Genomic DNA, 19,030 nt, shown 5'->3' on the forward strand with positions numbered 1-19,030 from the left:
GCTTCCTCACAGTTCCTGTTCGCAACCGTCGAACAGCCAATTGCATTACGTAACGTTTGACGCAGTCCCGATGACGTTACCACTCGACAATGGTTGAGGAGCAATCGGCTGGAAGCTTATGGAAGTATGATCGCTGGACGTGGCTGCAATCCTGAGGAGACTTTGGTCGGAAAACTCGTGGATTGCATGTTCAAATTATAGTAACATAGATCCCGTTCAACAAATTTCGCACGTTCTGATTCACCGCTACTTGCGGATGCAATGAAATTTGTACCTGAAAAGTGTTATAGTTTCGACGAACAGGCCTTGACAGCTACACAAAGGCATTTAGGATATCTTCCAGAATCGTACTTGACGGATGTAATTAATCGCTGTTTAAACTGTGGGGGAACTCTCTTGAGCTTGGGAGTATTATGTTAAAAAATAATTGACTGCCCTAAAAAGAAATTTCACAGGCCTCAGAACTTTATTCTCGAAACAAAACTCACTATTGTATTTTTTTAATCAGTTTCATGAATGTGTCAGCTCTGTTGGAGTATGCAGAAGCTTGGAAATCCAAAGGTGCTTTGTTGTAATTATAAACAAAATGCCTTTCACTGGTGATGTTTTTGAGTGTGTTCCCGCAGAAGTGTTAAACTTTAATCTGAAAGGCCTATTATTGGATTTTACTCATCCTGATTATAGATTTCAAACACTCGGCATTTAAATTCCATGTGTAATGAGTAGGTACCTGTGGTTGACAACATGACTCAAGGTCATAATCACACTTGAGGTTCACTTTCCAGCTTTCTAGCCACACTCATGTCGAAGTCGTTCAGTTTCAAATTTCATAAAAACTGTATTCTGCATGTTTATAACTGATAACCTTTTCATCTGTTCATAAATTTGTTACGAGAATTGTTTTACGTTACATTACTGATCTGAATGGTTTCCTGAATAAATATCTTTTATTTGTGTGTGCAATTGTAAACATTCCCTGTGGTAGTTTATGGTCTCTTATCACTCCATACCCAGTCCCCCTCCCTCTATTCCATCCTCTTCATTCACCTTTGACTAATGCCTGTCTCCTCATCACCCTCGCCCTCTTCCTTATCCCATCTCTTTTCGTCCCCTGTCCCTTTCTGTCATGCACAACACCTGTTCTCGCCTTTGTGTGTGTGTGTGTGTGTGTGTGTGTGTGTTGGTGTTACACTTTTTCCACAATTTCTGTATCAGCAATGTACGTTGCTAATATGTACGTTGTCTTACAGAATGATTAGATCTAGTTGTGGGACGTAACAGAGAATAAGGGACAGTTCCGGGGCGAAATTCAAGATCACTATTTGATATCGCGCCCACATTTCGTGAACATTTCCGTCAGATATATTCACGTGCCCCTCTCCCCTTCCGTTGGCTACGGCTGTATTGCACCTACGTGTGGTACATTCAAGGTCAGGATGTAGCCTGATACCCCACCTTGGGTTTTTGGGCAGCTGCTTAACATGAAAATGGCTGGAAAATTGTCACCTTCCTTCCCCCTCCTCCCTCTCCTTCTCTAGTAGTCTCTAGACAAATAGGAATCATGTTTCCCTACTCTGCCCCTTTTTTCCTATTCCAAAAGTGTGAATTTGTTGTTTAATAACTAAGACAAATATAACGGTAATTTATGTGTTAGGACACTTGGATATTACAATGTGTAATTGGGATGTGGTTCAGTTACTATAATTTAACGAATTATGGCACATTCTGCAAAAGATGGGAAATATAACTTGTCACGTTAAGACACTCTGGCGCCACAAGGAGAGACTTTTGTGCTGCTGAAATGGCGTACTACAAATTAACGACAGCATGACATTCCTATGAGCATCCCATGATCTGACGATTATGCATTGATAGTAACTGTTTCTGACCCATTTTAATCCACTTTTCAAGAAGACAAACGTAAATACAGAACTGAACAACTAGTACGGTGCGATATTTACGTAAGCTATGTCGAATTCCCCATTAAATAAAATCCAGAAAGTGATATTTAGGCAATAGACTACTATTAAACACATACTCCAAGTACTCACACCTATGTACACATCCCTCCATTGCTATTTACAAATCGTTACAAATTTGTTGATTTTATCTCAGTATTCCAAAGTCACACGAATGAATGAGAGACTTAATTATTTGTACACAACACAATTAGAAATATTTAAAAGGATATGCTATAATCCCCCACGATAGCCAATGAGTACAGTGTGATATTTTAACAAGTACACACATATCTCGCTTTTAACAGGTAGCACACTGCAAAAAACACACACCAAGCTTACAAGGAACTTCCACTTGTATTGTTACTGTGTTAAAGGACAGTTTCACTGCATGGTTGCCGTAGAGGAGAATTACAGTTTTTATATCGTTATACGGTATACTAATCTACTGTAGTTAGGATGCGGTATAATATAGAAACAATGCAACTATGATCACACATGTTACTTTTAAACATGTACTTTAATTCATTGCAGGCACAGGATAGCAACGGTAGGAAAAGCACTGTATCTAAAGTAAACTAAAAAAAATAGGAGTAGTACTACGCGAGGTTCCAGACAGCTGCCTCAGTGCCCACTGCCGCCCTGCTGCCTTGCGTATGTATATTGTTAACAGCGTCCAGCCTCAGGGAACCACCACCACACACCACACACCAATGCCTGAAGCCAGCATTCCATTATTTCCTCACATTACACAACTTCCACAACAGCAAAAGGTGTGGCACAACTGAAGAGAGAGATATGACTCTACCTTTGTCACACATCTGCGTGCTTATCCGATATGCGTAATCTCCATAACATCTGACGCACACACTGGAGAAAAAGCGAGTGAAAAGGAGAATATTGCTCAAGCCACAAACCCTCAATAATTCGCCCACAGACAGTGGACAGCGGTCTGTAGTAGCTCACAGGGTCACAGCAGTCACGAGACAGCCAACACTGGAGAATATGATCCAGCCTCGATAAGCTGCAACTCTCCAGAATATATTTAGTGTTAACCACTACCATATTTTATTACTGCATCAGTCTCTGAACCCCTTCAGTGTATTCAGTAATGGATCATTATTAAAATCATAACATCACAGGGGCGAAATCGTCAGACAGATTCCACAACTATGAAATTGGTGGGTTCTTATTATGAGGGTTGCCCAGAGGGTAATGCACCAAATTTTTTTCTTGAGCAGTTTTTTATTGTACATAATGAGAACTGTTGTGTCGATTCCCTAAGGTCTCGACACAATGAGTGGCTAGGTGCACGCGAAACTAACGCAGACGGGCGTAAATTCTGAAACAGGAGACTGGATGAAAACTATAAAGAAAAGAAGAGAGATTTTAATATACTTAACTTTAATGTAGTCTTGTTCTTGTTGAAATACATCTCTTGCATAGTAGTAAGCAATTAGCAATGATACACATGGCGCCTTGCTAGGTAGTAGCGATGGACTAGCTGAAGGCTATTTTATCAGTCTCTCGGCAAATGAGAGGAAGACTTGGTAGGTCTAGTCGCAAGCTATGTCGTCCGTACAACTGGGGCGAGGTCAAGTCCGTGTCTTGTGACCTGCCCTGTGGTGGCGCTACGTTTGCGATTACATAGTGGCGACACGCGGGTCCGACATGTACTACAGGACCGCGGCCGATTTAAGTTACCACCTAGCAAGTGTGGTGTCTAGCGGTGACACCACATTCCTCCCCCGCAAATCGGCGAACGGTCGTGAGATAAGGCTTCCGCCCGCCGTGGGGAGGACCCCATGTTGACGTATGCGATGAGGTGGGGAGCCTAACAACAGGCGAGGCTGTGCCACCCGCACCCGGCCATTCGGTCCGAGGGGAGCTAGGAAACGCCTGCAAACCTAGTCCAGGGTGCACGTCAACATGAGGTGTATGCGCACGTAATGAGACAGAAGGGTCGACCTCCATGTGGTCGGAGCACCCGACGGGCGAAGACGACATCTGGTCCGGAGCGGGCAAGAGGTCCATGGCGGAGGACGGCTGGTCACGGGAAGCGAGCGGCGGCGCGTGACCCAGGGAGGCGCGAGGCGGCTGCAGCGAAGCGTCCGCTGCTGGCGGCGCCGGCGGCGGCTGCGGCGGCGCGACGCCATGAGGCAAAATGGAAGGCATCGTCGGTAACACCTGGGGATGAGGCGAGCCAGTAGATGGGTCCCCAAAGCGCTGACCGGACGGCTCCGTCGCTGAAAGCAGACGGGGAGCGGCAGAACCCAGGCGACGACAGAGGCGCAGCTGATTGAGATGCCGACGCACCTCACCAGAGGCCCCCAAAACCAAATACATCGCGCGGCCGAGGCAGCGAAGAATGCGCCCAGCGAGCCAACGCTGTGAACCGCGATAGTTGCGATAATAGACAACGTCGCCAGGAGCAAAAGCAGGAGTCTGCCGCTGCACAGGAACCTGATGTGGCGGATGCAGCAAAGACATCAGAGTTCGATGAGGACGACCATGGAGCAACTCAGCCGGCGAGCGACCATCGCGGGGCTGAGAGCGATATGAAGACAAAAAGAGCAACAAAGCGTCCTCCCGAGAATGCGACTCTTTTAATTTCAACATCTGTGACTTGAAAGTCCGGACCAATCGTTCCGCGGCACCGTTTGACTGAGGCGAAAACGGCGCGGACGTCAGATGTTGAATACCATTGGCCTTGCAGAATGACTGAAATTCTGCGGACATGAATTGTGGGCCATTGTCGGAAACAATAGTCTGCGGAAGACCGTCAATGCAAAAGATAGCAGACAAGGCTTGGATGGTGGCAGAAGACGTCGTGGAAGACATCCGGACAACAAAAGGAAAATTACTGAAAGCATCGACCACAACCAACCATCGAGCATTCCAGAACGGACCAGCAAAATCGATGTGCAAGCGTTGCCAAGGGGAAGTGGCTTTCGGCCATGCAAAGAATTTCCGCGGCGGTGCGGATTGTTGTTCGGCACACGCCACGCAAGAGGAGCACATATCCGTAATCGCAGCATCGATTCCGAACCAAGTACAGTGCTGTCGAGCAAGTTGTTTCGTTCGCACTATACCCCAATGTCCTTGGTGAAGAAGCTTTAAGACAGAGGACTGTAACGAACGTGGGACCACGACTCGGGATTGATCATTATCGGAACGCAACAACAAAACACCACGTCGGACAAAAAGTCTCTCCTTGTGGGCAAAAAATCGGCGAACCAAAGGATCTTCGATCCGTGACTTTGACAAGGGCCATTGCGTAGCAACAAAACGCAAAACAGTAGCAAGGACAGGGTCAGCAGCTGTGGCAGTAGCTACACGACGAAAATCAATCGGAAACGATGCGACCACGTCATCGGCTTCCGAATCAATGAACATGCAAGCAAGTTCGGAAGAATCGAATGCCTTATCCTCAGCAACAGGCAAACGGGACAACGCATCAGCGTTGCCGTGCTTAGCAGTGGACCGATACAAGATATCGTAGCGGTACTGCGAGAGAAAAAGAGACCAGCGAATGAATTTCTGCGCTGTACGTGGAGGTACAGGTTTGTTCGGATGAAAAAGCGATGTCAAAGGTTTGTGGTCCGTGATGATGGTAAAGTGACGACCATACAAGAAATCATGGAACTTTGTTACACCAAACACAAGAGCCAAAGCTTCCTTCTCTATTTGTGAATAATTTCTTTGCGCAGATGAGAGCAAATTGGACGCAAAGGCAATAGGGCGATCATGCGAGCCATCCTTGTGCGCAAGCACAGCACCGATCCCGAAATCCGATGCATCTACCATCAACAAAAGGGGTTGTCGGGGATCGAATGGCGTAAGGCAAGTATTTGAAAGTAACGCCGATTTCAACTGACGAAAGGCGCGTTCGCATTCCGTCGTCCAGACGAACGGAACACCTTTACGGCGTAAGCGATGAAGCGGAGCTGAAATGGAAGAAGCATTGCGCACAAATCGGTGATAATAATTTACCTTACCCAGCACACTCTGTAGCTGTTTTAAGTGCTGCGGTGACGGCAAGTCCTGAATGGCACGAAGGTGCTCTGGACTCGGATGTATACCTTGGGCGTTAAGGACATGGCCCAGGTACGGTAAGTCACGAGCAAAAAACACACATTTGTCCTTCCTCAAGCGAAGACCATTCTGACGCAAGACCTGAAATAATGTCCGGAGATTCTGCAAATGTTCGGCTTCTGTCTGTCCTGAGATCACAATATCGTCCAGATAGTTCGCAGCAGTAGGGACCGACGCACAAATAGTTTGTAAATATTGCTGAAACAAAGCAGGGGCGGATGCACACCCGAATGGCAGTCTTTTGAAGCGATACAAGCCAAGATGCGTGGTTACCACCAAGACGCGCTGGGAGTCTTCGTCCACAGGTATCTGCAAGTACGCATCTGCTAGGTCCAATTTTGAAAAATATTTTCCCGGGCACAGTTTGTCAAAAAGATCTTCCGGGCGGGGCAAAGGAAAAGTAGCAGTCACAAGTTGCGGATTCACAGTTGCCTTGAAGTCCACACAAAGTCTCAATTTTCCGGAAGGTTTTGGCAAAATTACTAAGGGTGAAGCCCAGAGAGAAGCCTGCACACGTTCAATTACACCTTGAGATTCTAAATCGGCCAATGTTCTTGCGACCTCATCACGCAATGCGTGGGGAACATTGCGCGCTCTGAAAAATTTCGGTTGCGCGTTGTCTTTCAGTTCCAAATGCGCTTCATAGTTCTTAGCGCAACCAAGGCCCGGTGCAAAAATGTCTGCAAATTCTTCACAAAGACTAGAAACACTGGCGGAAGGCACAGTCTGATTCACTGATAGGACCTGATTCACTATAGACAAATTAAACAATTGAAACAAATCTAAACCAAACAAGTTCACGGCGCTAGAGGAACGAAGAACATAAAATGACACAAGTTTTGTCTGTCCCTTGTATGTTGCAATAAGGCTGCACTGTCCTAACACAGGTATGTGCTGTCCTGAGTAACTAGTTAACGTAACATTTGCGGCACGCAATGGCGGGGCGCCCAGTTGTTTGTACGTGTCGTGATTGAGCAAGGAAACTGCAGCTCCGGTATCGAGCTGGAATGGTATCACTTTTCCTGCAAAGTCTAAGTCCACAAAAAGTTTATTGTCTTGTTGACGACAAGAGCGACTGTCTCGTGCAATTTGAACTGATACAGGTCCAGAAGCACTTGCAACTTTACGGGATTTCCGGCGACGTCGACGCACACTTTGGGTGGGACGAACACAGTCACTGTTAGCTAAAGTGTCACTGGACGGGTGGGAATGTACTACATGGATGTCCATGGGTGAAGGTCCACGAGCCTGATTGTCCTGGGTTCGATTCCGGCGCGAAGCAAAGGGCCTGGAATTTGTGTGATTGTCTGATCTTAACTTTTTCTGGCAAACACTTTGTACATGTCCTTTCTTGTGACAGTAAAAGCAAATAGCTTGGCGTGACGGGCAATGTTCACGCGAATGTCTAGTGGCACACCGCGGGCAAGATTTCACTGCATTTGCTTGCTTACGCGGCGCACGTGGTTGCAAGCTAGGCGGCCGCAGCGAAGTCGGGCGCGAGGGCCGCTTAGCGTCCCGTGCAGCGGGCCCGGCGGGCCGATTAACGTGACACACTGCTGGCGAAGTTTCAAATGATGCCTGAGCAAAGTCAAGTGTGTCTTGCCTGTCCAATATGTCTATCACTTGTTGCAGGGAGGGATTAACGAGTTTCAAAATCTGTTCCCTTATGCAAACATCAGAAACGTTCTGTGCAATTGCATCACGCACCATAGTATCTGAATATGGGAGGCCACATTCACAGGCAAACGCGCAGTCTCTAGTAAGGCCTTGCAAAGTTGCTACCCACTCCCTATTAGTCTGACCGGCCGTACGTTTTGTACGAAAGAACGTATACCGTTTTGCAACTACATTTACTGTTTCTTTGAAATAGGCATCTAAAGCCGACAAAATTTCCTCGTAGGTCAGAGTTGCTACGTCGCGTCGGGGAAACAATTTCACTATCACCCGGTAGGTAGACACACCGACACAAGAAAGCAAAAACGGCTGCCGCTCTTTACCTTGAATTCCATAAGCAGTGAGATGAAACTGGAACTGGCTGGCCCACTCAGTCCAGCTTTCGGTTGTGGCCTCAAAGGGCCTAAATGGCGGTGCGACAGCGGTGTGTGGCTGCGGTAGCGATGAAGCGGCTGCTGCCGCATCGGTTTGCAGCGCACGTTGACCCTGGACGAGCTGTCCAAGGGCTTCCAATAACGCCTGCGTCTGCTGATTCTGCAAGCGAAAAAATTCGGACAGTACATCTGGAGAATGCGGCGAAGCCATGACACAAGCAAATTAGAGCAAATATAACACAAAGACTGCAACGTGGGCGCGGCACCACTCCTCGGCGCCAAAATATTGTTGTGTCGATTCCCTAAGGTCTCGACACAATGAGTGGCTAGGTGCACGCGAAACTAACGCAGACGGGCGTAAATTCTGAAACAGGAGACTGGATGAAAACTATAAAGAAAAGAAGAGAGATTTTAATATACTTAACTTTAATGTAGTCTTGTTCTTGTTGAAATACATCTCTTGCATAGTAGTAAGCAATTAGCAATGATACACATGGCGCCTTGCTAGGTAGTAGCGATGGACTAGCTGAAGGCTATTTTATCAGTCTCTCGGCAAATGAGAGGAAGACTTGGTAGGTCTAGTCGCAAGCTATGTCGTCCGTACAACTGGGGCGAGGTCAAGTCCGTGTCTTGTGACCTGCCCTGTGGTGGCGCTACGTTTGCGATTACATAGTGGCGACACGCGGGTCCGACATGTACTACAGGACCGCGGCCGATTTAAGTTACCACCTAGCAAGTGTGGTGTCTAGCGGTGACACCACAAGAACTACACACATAAAAGGATGGTGTTTTATCGACACACTCTATTTTCTCACGTAATCTCCATCCTGTTCTATGGCCTTCCTCCAGTCCAAAACAAGTTCGTGTATGCCCTGTCGTTACCAATCCTTGTCCTGGTGGGGGAGACAGTGCTTCACTGTGTGAATCACCTCTTTGTCGTCCTCAAAATGTCTTCCATGAATGGCATCCTTTAATATCCTCGCGAATGACATCAGCTTACTGCAACATGTCAGGTGTGACAGCCGTTGATTGTCTCCCCGACCGTTGCAAATCGTGGAGCTCCACCCAACCACATTCTGATGACGTCGCCCTCCGTGCACAGCTACTGACTGTACTCGTGTCAACAGCAGATGCTCCATAGACTTTGCACAAGCGTTTACGAATACTCCCCATAGTTTCTTTCTCTGCAGTGAGAAACTGAATGACGACACGTTCCTTGTACTGAACAGTGCCTATAGACGCCATTTTGAAAATGTCCTGCAGCTACGCTATCAGTCGGTAATGACGGAAACTTGGCGTGCTCACTCTGGATACTTCAAATAACACATACGTAACGTTTCGTATTCGTAGCATTGTTTTCGGCTGAGAAAAAAAACATGCGGTGCACTACTTTCTGGGCAACCCTCGTAATTCTGCATGAAGTTGACAAAGGATGTAGCACATTATGCATACTTAGGGGGAGAAGACTTTCCTGTACTTTTCATGTACGGTATCGCTGGAAAATGTGGAAACAGTTGTCTGTGAGAAACGCAAATCATCCACGAAAGAAGTCAGTTACAAAACTCCTACAGCACTTGACGTCTTTGTACAAGTATTTTCGCATTAGTCTGTGGCCCTTAACAGACTGTGTTCTTAAAATAGCTGGGGTTTTTGTCTTCAGATCACGAGAATATTATGGAGGCAGTCACCAACAACAGTTACCTTCTATTGCAGATGCTGCGGGAGAGCAGTATGTAATGTTGGGTGCTGGATACTGAGGAATAGGTGAGGCCTAGGAAGAAAGCAGAAATGATTAGAAGCACAAATAATCTGTGTGATACTGGTGTTTACTTAACTTGATACAGAAAGTCCAAGAGAATCCATTAAACAGAGCCTGATCGTCATAAATCATCACGATATAGAAACGCTCCTGAGGCTTCGGCCGATTGCGCTCATAAACTGACGGTAGACCGGGCTCGCTTCGCTGCCGGCGCTTCTTACTCTGGCACCAGTGGTGGAACCGTCGCATGGTTTATTGCCAATGTCGGGACGTGTTCTGCCTGGTGTGGTAGCGATACTGTATGACACCACATAGTAAAAACAAAACCCAGGAGAGTTTGTTGCAGATGATGGGTTACTTTCTCGCACAGACACTACAGAAATGAGAGTAATGTGGAAATACAGATCTTTACCAACAGCTGTTATTTCTGCGCAGATGGAGTCGGATGGTTGTTATAGTCTTCTCTATCACACACCTGGCATGCACTGTTACGAATCTGATTTTCTCGGTGCGGCCCCCCATATGGACCCTAGGATCATCTTGGAAAGATGTATTTCGAATGCTGCTTAAGATTCTAAGATGTATACGCAGCGCTCACAGTGCACGGTCAGGTACATAAAGAAGGTGATAGTTATGATGTTTAGCCGGCCTTAGGGGCCGCGCGGTTCTAGGCGCTACAGTGTTGGACCGGGCGACCGCTGCGGTCGCAGGTTCGAATCCTGCCTCGGGCATGGATGTGTGTGATGTCCGTAGGTTAGTTAGGTTTAATTAGTTCTAAGTTCTAGGCGACTGATGACCTCAGAAGTTAAGTAGCATAGTGCTCAGAGCCATTTGAACCATTTGAAGTTATGATGTTTGGTTTGTGGGTCGCTCAACTTCGCAGTCATCAGCGCCTGCACAAAGTCCCATTTCTTACACAGTCCAATTTTTTCACAGTTAAATGTAGCCACTCTCACGAATGATGATGATGATGATGACGATGATGATGATGATGATGATGATAACACTAACACCCAGTCCCCGATATAGGAGGTGAGTTCACGTACCGCCCATCGCGGGTGGACAGAGTTGGGGAGGGGGTGGACTCTAGTCGAAATCTGATACGTAGTTACTGTACTAGGCACAGTACAATTTAGAAATAGTAGAAGCACCAGATTTTTCGGACTCCTAAGAGAGCCATTGAGATTCTAGTGTCCCATCTATAGTCGACGTGCTTACAGCTTGTTCTTAGTATTTATAGTTAAGGGGATGAGTTTCTCTGTATCAGATAGTGACTCTAATGGTCAGTTATTCAGTTTTCACTCTAAACATTAAGTGCAGTCACGCTAGACACTTATGTTTGCCACCAGGAGGGAGATACGGGAATCCACTCAACGTATGTTGAGAATGTTTATCGAGAGGAATCCCAAATTTTTACCGGTATTTGTTGGGTTCTGAGGCAGTGAAATCAGTAATCCGGTATCTAATATTATGCCTTTCTCCCGTACGCCTGAACGGAGAATAAACTTGTCATTTTTTCATAACTCTGACCGTATCGACCTCAATTTAAGAAGCAACATGATTTCCCTGAAGCGTTTAGTTGAAATGAGAGACTTGTAAAAATGTAGACCCTGTCACACGGAATACTAGGTAATGCATAAGGCTCTTCTAATGGTAATGTCCATTCCTCACCTTCCAAAACTCTAAGTGCCTCAGTTTCAGTGCTTTTTTGCATACGTTTGAGAACAGATTCGTCAGTAAAGAAGCGTCAAACATTCGACGGAAAATGACACATGTCACACCTTAATGCTTATGAAGAAGGATCAGAATTCGACTGATGAAATACTGTTTTCACGCCTTCTAGGTCTCCCAATATTAGTAGGAACTACTTCCCTCTTTGGTCCACAGGAGCTTCATTCCATGTACCGCAGTACAGTCTATATGGAAGCATTCTATTCCCGAATTATGACGCCTTTTATCATGTGCATCGCTCAGTTCTGCATCATTTAGCTAAAGCTGCACTCATCAATATTATCTTGAAAAATGCCAACAGTAGCAGCTCCCTTAAACGAAGAAAAAGTATATAGTCTCAGAAACGATTCATTTTTTACCGTTTCCAATACTAATATATATATATATATATATATATATATATATATATATATATATATATATATATATATATATATATTATCTGAGCGCCCAGTGCTTCGTCTGTGTAGACTGTATCTGGTCAGCAGAGATTTTGTTTTTGTTTTTCTTTAATGGAATTTTTATGGTGTTCACTAATTGTAACATCATCTAAAATTTCCACGCTAGTTAAGGGCAAAGAACCATGGTCCTTTCCGAATGTACTTCTGACCAAAAATAAGCAACTACGACAGCTGGAGTCTTAGTTATTTGTTAATCTCCCGTTTGAGTTCTTGTGGTAATATTTCCATACGATCTTTCATACCCTAAGACAGAATTCTTTAGAAGTGAATTAGTTGTTTGGTATAGGCGATGATGAGTCAGTGAAACAATCTGGCACAATTTGACCAGTTTAGGGAGTGTATTTCCAAAATCAGAAAAAAATGGTTCAAACGGCTCTTAGCACTATGGGGCTTAACATCTGAGGTCATCAGTCCCATAGACTTAGAACAACTTTAACCTAACTAACCTAAGGGCAAAACACACCCATGCCCGAGGCAGGATTCGAAACTGCGACCGTAGCAGCAGCGCGGTTGCGGACTGAAGCATCTAGAACCGCTCGGCCACATGTCCAAAAACAGAGAATCACATATTGCTTTCATTTCTAACCGAGAAGCCAGGTGCCAGTTCCCACAGATATAATCTTAAAAAGGCTTTACAACGAAATACTTTCATAAAACTTTCATCCCTTTACTGGTTGAATTTATAAAAATAGTGAAATGCGCATTTCTTTTATTTTTAACAGAGAATCCAAATACAAATCTTCATGCATTTAGCTTTCAAATGCGTTCGTAATTAAATATTTCATAAAACAATTCATTTCACCCCTTCGTTGGTCGAATTTCCAGAAACACTTTTCTTTTTGCTTGCCAACCAAAAGTCAAATACCAAATTTCATAGATCTATCTTTAAAAATACTTCAGTATTTCTTTAATAATGATTTATTAAAAAAATCGTCCTCTATTTCACCCCTGTAGGGTTTAAATTTCCAAAAGTGCCGAAAAACATATTTCCTTATTTCTGATTGACAAAACAAAAACAAACTCTAATACACTCCTGGAAATGGAAAAAAGAACACATTGACACCGGTGTGTCAGACCCACCATACTTGCTCCGGACACTGCGAGAGGGCTGTACAAGCAATGATCACACGCACGGCACAGCGGACACACCAGGAACCGCGGTGTTGGCCGTCGAATGGCGCTAGCTGCGCAGCATTTGTGCACCGCCGCCGTCAGTGTCAGCCAGTTTGCCGTGGCATACGGAGCTCCATCGCAGTCTTTAACACTGGTAGCATGCCGCGACAGCGTGGACGTGAACCGTATGTGCAGTTGACGGACTTTGAGCGAGGGCGTATAGTGGGCATGCGGGAGGCCGGGTGGACGTACCGCCGAATTGCTCAACACGTGGGGCGTGAGGTCTCCACAGTACATCGATGTTGTCGCCAGTGGTCGGCGGAAGGTGCACGTGCCCGTCGACCTGGGACCGGACCGCAGCGACGCACGGATGCACGCCAAGACCGTAGGATTCTACGCAGTGCAGTAGGGGACCGCACCACCACTTCCCAGCAAAGTAGGGACACTGTTGCTCCTGGGGTATCGGCGAGGACCATTCGCAACCGTCTCCATGAAGCTGGGGTACGGTCCCGCACACCGTTAGGCCGTCTTCCGCTCACGCCCCAACATCGTGCAGCCCGCCTCCAGTGGTGTCGCGACAGGCGTGAATGGAGGGACGAATGGAGACGTGTCGTCTTCAGCGATGAGAGTCGCTTCTGCCTTGGTGCCAATGATGGTCGTATGCGTGTTTGGCGCCGTGCAGGTGAGCGCCACAATCAGGACTGCATACGACCGAGGCACACAGGGCCAACACCGGGCATCATGGTGTGGGGAGCGATCTCCTACACTGGCCGTACACCACTGGTGATCGTCGAGGGGACACTGAATAGTGCTCGGTACATCCAAACCGTCATCGAACCCATCGTTCTACCATTCCCAGACCGGCAAGGGAACTTGCTGTTCCAACAGGACAATGCACGTCCGCATGTATCCCGTGCCACCCAACGTGCTCTAGAAGGTGTAAGTCAACTACCCTGGCCAGCAAGACCTCCGGATCTGTCCCCCATTGAGCATGTTTGGGACAGGATGAAGCGTCGTCTCACGTGGTCTGCACGTCCGGCACGAACGCTGGTCCAACTGAGGCGCCAGGTGGAAATGGCATGGCAAGCCGTTCCACAGGACTACATCCAGCATCTCTACGATCATCTCCATGGGAGAATAGCAGCCTGCATTGCTGCGAAAGGTGGATATACACTGTACTAGTGCCGACATTGTGCATGCTGTGTTGCCTGTGTCTATGTGCCTGTGGTTCTGTCAGTGTGATCATGTGATGTATCTGACCCCAGGAATGTGTCAATAGAGTTTCCTCTTCCTGGGACAATGAATTCACGGTGTTCTTATTTCAATTTCCAGGAGTGTAGTTCTAGCTTCAAAATTGTCTTAATAGCGACATACTTTGAAAAACATTTCATATACTATTTCACCCTTTAGGATGGTATTTCAAAGAATCCCTTCTCAAACGACGCCTACAGTGTAAGATCAACATCACCTTAAAATTTCAAGTTTAGGTTGGGTGATGATGAGTCAGAGAACATTATGTCCACCTTTGGTTCACGTACCAGCGGTGTCGCGCCGTGGCTTGGAAACTTTGAGGCCTTGGAAGGTCGCTGGAGGTGGCTGACACCTCATCTGCACACACAAGTCACCAAATTCCCATAAATTCCGCGGAGGAAGGTGATGAACCCAGACGCCACTTTCATTCATTTCTTTCACATTCCAGATGTGTTCGATCGCGTTCAGCTCTGACGAATTAGGGGGCCTGCACATCAATTGGAAAATCTTCACTGTGTTCCCGAAAGCACTCCATCACACTTCTGGACTTATGATGTAGTGAAGTATCTTGTTGAAAATACCATTGTAGTCTGAAAACGTGACGGTCATGAAACGGTGTACATGGCCTGTAACCAGTGTAATTTACTCCTTGGTCGTCATGGTGCCTTGCACGAGCTTCACTCGACCCAGGGATGCTCACGTGAACGTTCCCCAGTGCATAATGGAGCCGCCATCAGCTTGTCTCCGTCCTGCAGTATAGGTGTCAAGGGGCTGTACCTTCGGAGGCAACGGGTTCGAGCTCTCCCTCCGGCATGGTGAAGAAGGTATCGAGATCCGTCAGACCATGCGAAACTCTACCACTGCGTCAACGTCCAGTCCAGATGGTCATGTGCCAATTCAGTCATAGTTGCCGATGTCATGGTGTAATAGTAGTGTTCGGTGCACTATGTGTTCAGACACACATGTACTCTACCCAGCATGACAGTCTGAGGTTACTTCCGCTACAGTTCACCGCCTGTCTTGTTTTACCAGTCCGCCCAGCCTACGACGTCCGACATCTGTAATGAGAGGAAGCCACCCAATGTCATGATATCTGGACATGTTTTCAACCTTGGTTTCGCCATGTGTTGAGGAAACTCACCACACCACTCCTCGAACACTCGCAAAGTGCTCAGTTTCCGATTGCTTGTGCTAAACCTCAGCGCCATCACAGCCTGCCCTTTGTCAGACTCACATAGAACACGTGCCTTCCCCATTCTGAATATACCACTGCCCTCTGATTTATCAGCGCTCTGTGCTGAGCCTTGTTTTGAATTATAAAGAAAACCATTTTAAATACCGTGTACATCCGCTTATTCAGTATATGTTACCCGTGCTGACATCTGCTCAACCGTGAGACCTGAACGAGCAGCCATGTTGCGCTACTTCACAGTGCCTCTTTCTTTATTTATGAAGGGAAGTTTTATTCTGTCAAAGATGCTGCACTTACCGCTTAGATATCTGACAGGTAGCAAGTGTCCGTCAGCTTCCGTTCGTTTAACAATTACGGCAGCACTTTAACAAATAAACCACAATCGTTCCTTTCGTGATGTAACTGTTTGGAGGGAAAACCTTCTACAGCATTGTTCCAGAAAATATGTAAAACTGTAGCATTCAGTGTAAATGATTACAGGAAAAAGAACGTGGAATATTACCACCTTCTAACTGGCGAACTGTAGACAAAAGTAGATAAGGAAAGCGATTAGAAAAAATCAAAAACAAAATTTTAGAGCCATAGGCAAGCGAACTAGATAAGAAAGTCGCAACATTCAAGGATTATGGGCACCTGCCTAAACAGAAATGAAGCATTTGTCACCTTACAAGAGAACGAAAAAAATGTAAACAGAGTTATTTACGAGGGCGTTCGATAATTAATACAACTTTTTTTTTCTCGGACATTTTCGGCTTAAAAAGTGCGTAATTTGTTGCGAAACATCGTGGAATATTCCCATTTCAGCTCTTATATTTCAATGAAGTTCCGATAGGTGGCAACACTATACGTAGTCTTCAAAATAGCGTCCGTAAAAGAGGTGCGATGTAAGCAAAGAGCTCTCATTGAGTTTATTTCGTCAGAGAGCATGGCTGATATTCATAGACGCTTGCAGAATGGGTACGGAGACTCGGCTGCGTACAAAACCAGGTGAGTCATTGGACAGGATGTCTATCATCAACTCAAGAAGGTCACGGTAACCACCTCTTCTGGTGGTTCTGATACACGAATGCACCATTAGGGGCCCTTAAAGGTGTGTGCACACTTGGTTCATCGCCGCCTAACAGAAGATCATAAAGAGCAACGGAGGACCGTCTGTGCGGAATATGTTGCACGTTACGAAGCTGATCGTAACTACTTCTTGTCGAACAGCGTCACAGGCGATGAAGAATGAGTTCATCACTTCGAACGGGCAATCCTTGATGTGGCGCCACACACCTCTCCCCTGAAGAAAACTGTAGTGGCGTAGCAAGACAGCCACGCCACTCGGAGGTAGCCGAAAGGCACGCGTTAAGCTCACGCAGATTGGCGTGAGGTTTGGAACAGTTAAAGGAATTAAAAGTAGCAAAAAAGTACGTAGTTGATGTAATACTTAACTTTAATCCACAATTGTAGAACATCTATCTTGACGGTACATGTTATAACCACAATATAATATAATATCAAATGCTATGGCGCCTTGCTAGGTCGTAGCCAAGGACGTAGTTGAAGGCTATGCTAACTATCGTCTCGGCAAATGAGAGCGTAGTTGTCAGTGATCCATCTCTGGCTAAGTCGGCTGTACAACTGGGGCGAGTGCCAGGACGTCTCCCTAGACCTGCCGTGTGGTGGCGCTCCGGCTACTATCACTGATAGTGGCGACACGCGGGTCCGACGTATACTACCGGACCGCGGCCGATTTAAAAGCTACCACCTAGCAAGTGTGGTGTCTGGCGGTGACACCACATTCCTCCCCCGCAAATCGGCGAACGGTTGTGTTATAAGGCTTCCGCCCGCCGTGGGGAGGACCCAATGTTGACGTATGCGACGAGGTGGGGAGCCTAACAACAGGCGAGGCTGTGCCACCCGCACCCGGCCATTCGGTCCGAGGGGAGCTAGGAAACGCCTGAAAACCTAACCAGGGTGCACGCCAACATGCGGTGTAGGCGCCCGTAGAGAGACAGGAGGGGCCGAAGGGTTGACCTCTATCGCGTCGGGGTACCAGACGGGCGAAGACGACATCTCGTCCGGAGCGGGCAAGAGTTCCATGTCGGAGGACAGCTGGTCACGGGAAGCGATCGGCGGCGCGTGACCCAGGTAGGCGCCTGGCGGCTGCAGCGACGCGTCCACTGCAGGCGGCGCCGGCGGGAGGACAGGCGACGGCGGCGGCGCGTCGCCATGGGGCAAAATGGGAGGCGTCGTCGGTAACACCTGGGGATGAGGCGAGCCAGTAGATGGGTCCCCAGGGCGCTGACCGGCCGGCACCGTCGCTGAAAGCAGACGGGGAGCTGCAGAACCCGTGCGACGACAGAGGCGCAGCTGATTAAGATACCGACACACCTCACCAGAGTCCCCCAAAACCAGATACATAGCGCGGCCGAGGCAGTGAAGAATGCGCCCTGCGAGCCAACGCCGTGAACCTCGATAGTTGCGATAATACACAACGTCGCCTGGAGCAAAAGCAGGTGGCTGCCGCTGCACAGGAACCTGATGCGGCGGATGTAACAAAGACATCAAGGTTCGATGAGGACGACCGTGCAACAACTCAGCCCGCGAGCGACCATCTCGGGGCTGAGAGCGATACGAAGACAAAAAGAGCAATAAGGCGTCCTCCCGAGAATGCGACTCTTTCAACTTCAACATCTGTGACTTGAAAGTCCGGACCAATCGTTCAGCGGCACCGTTATCTGAGGCGAAAACGGCGCGGATGTCAGATGTTGAATACCATTGGCCTTGCAGAATGACTGAAATTCTGCGGACATGAATTGTGGGCCATTGTCGGAAACAATAGTCTGTGTAAGACCTTCAATGCAAAAGATAGCAGATAACGCTTGGATGGTGGCAGATGACGTCGTGGAAGACATCCTGACAACAAAAGGAACATTACTGAATGAATCGACCAGAACCAACCATCGAGCATTCCAGGATGGACCAGCAAAATCGATGTGTAAGTGTTGCCAAGGGGAAGTGGCTTTCGGCCATGCAAAGAATTTCCGCGGCGGTGCAGATTGTTGTTCAGCACAAGCCATGCAAGAAGAGCACATATTCGTAATCGCAGCATCGATTCCGAACCAAGTACAGTGCTGACGAGCAAGTTGTTTCGTGCGCACTATACCCCAATGTCCTTGGGGGAGAAGCCGTAAAACAGAGTACTGTAACGAACGTGGGACCACGACCCTGGACTGATCATTATCAGAACGCAACAGCAAAACACCACGTCGTACAAAAAGTCTCTCCTTGTGAGCAAAAAATCGGCGAACCAACGGATCCTCGATCCGTGACTGTGACAAGGGCCATTGCGTAGCAACAAAACGCAAAACGGTAGCAAGGACAGGGTCAGCAGCTGTGTCTGTAGCTACACGACAAACCAAGATGCGTGTTAACCA

The sequence above is a fragment of the Schistocerca nitens genome, chromosome 6 (genome assembly GCF_023898315.1).
Source record: "Schistocerca nitens isolate TAMUIC-IGC-003100 chromosome 6, iqSchNite1.1, whole genome shotgun sequence".
NCBI lineage: Eukaryota > Metazoa > Arthropoda > Insecta > Orthoptera > Acrididae > Schistocerca > Schistocerca nitens.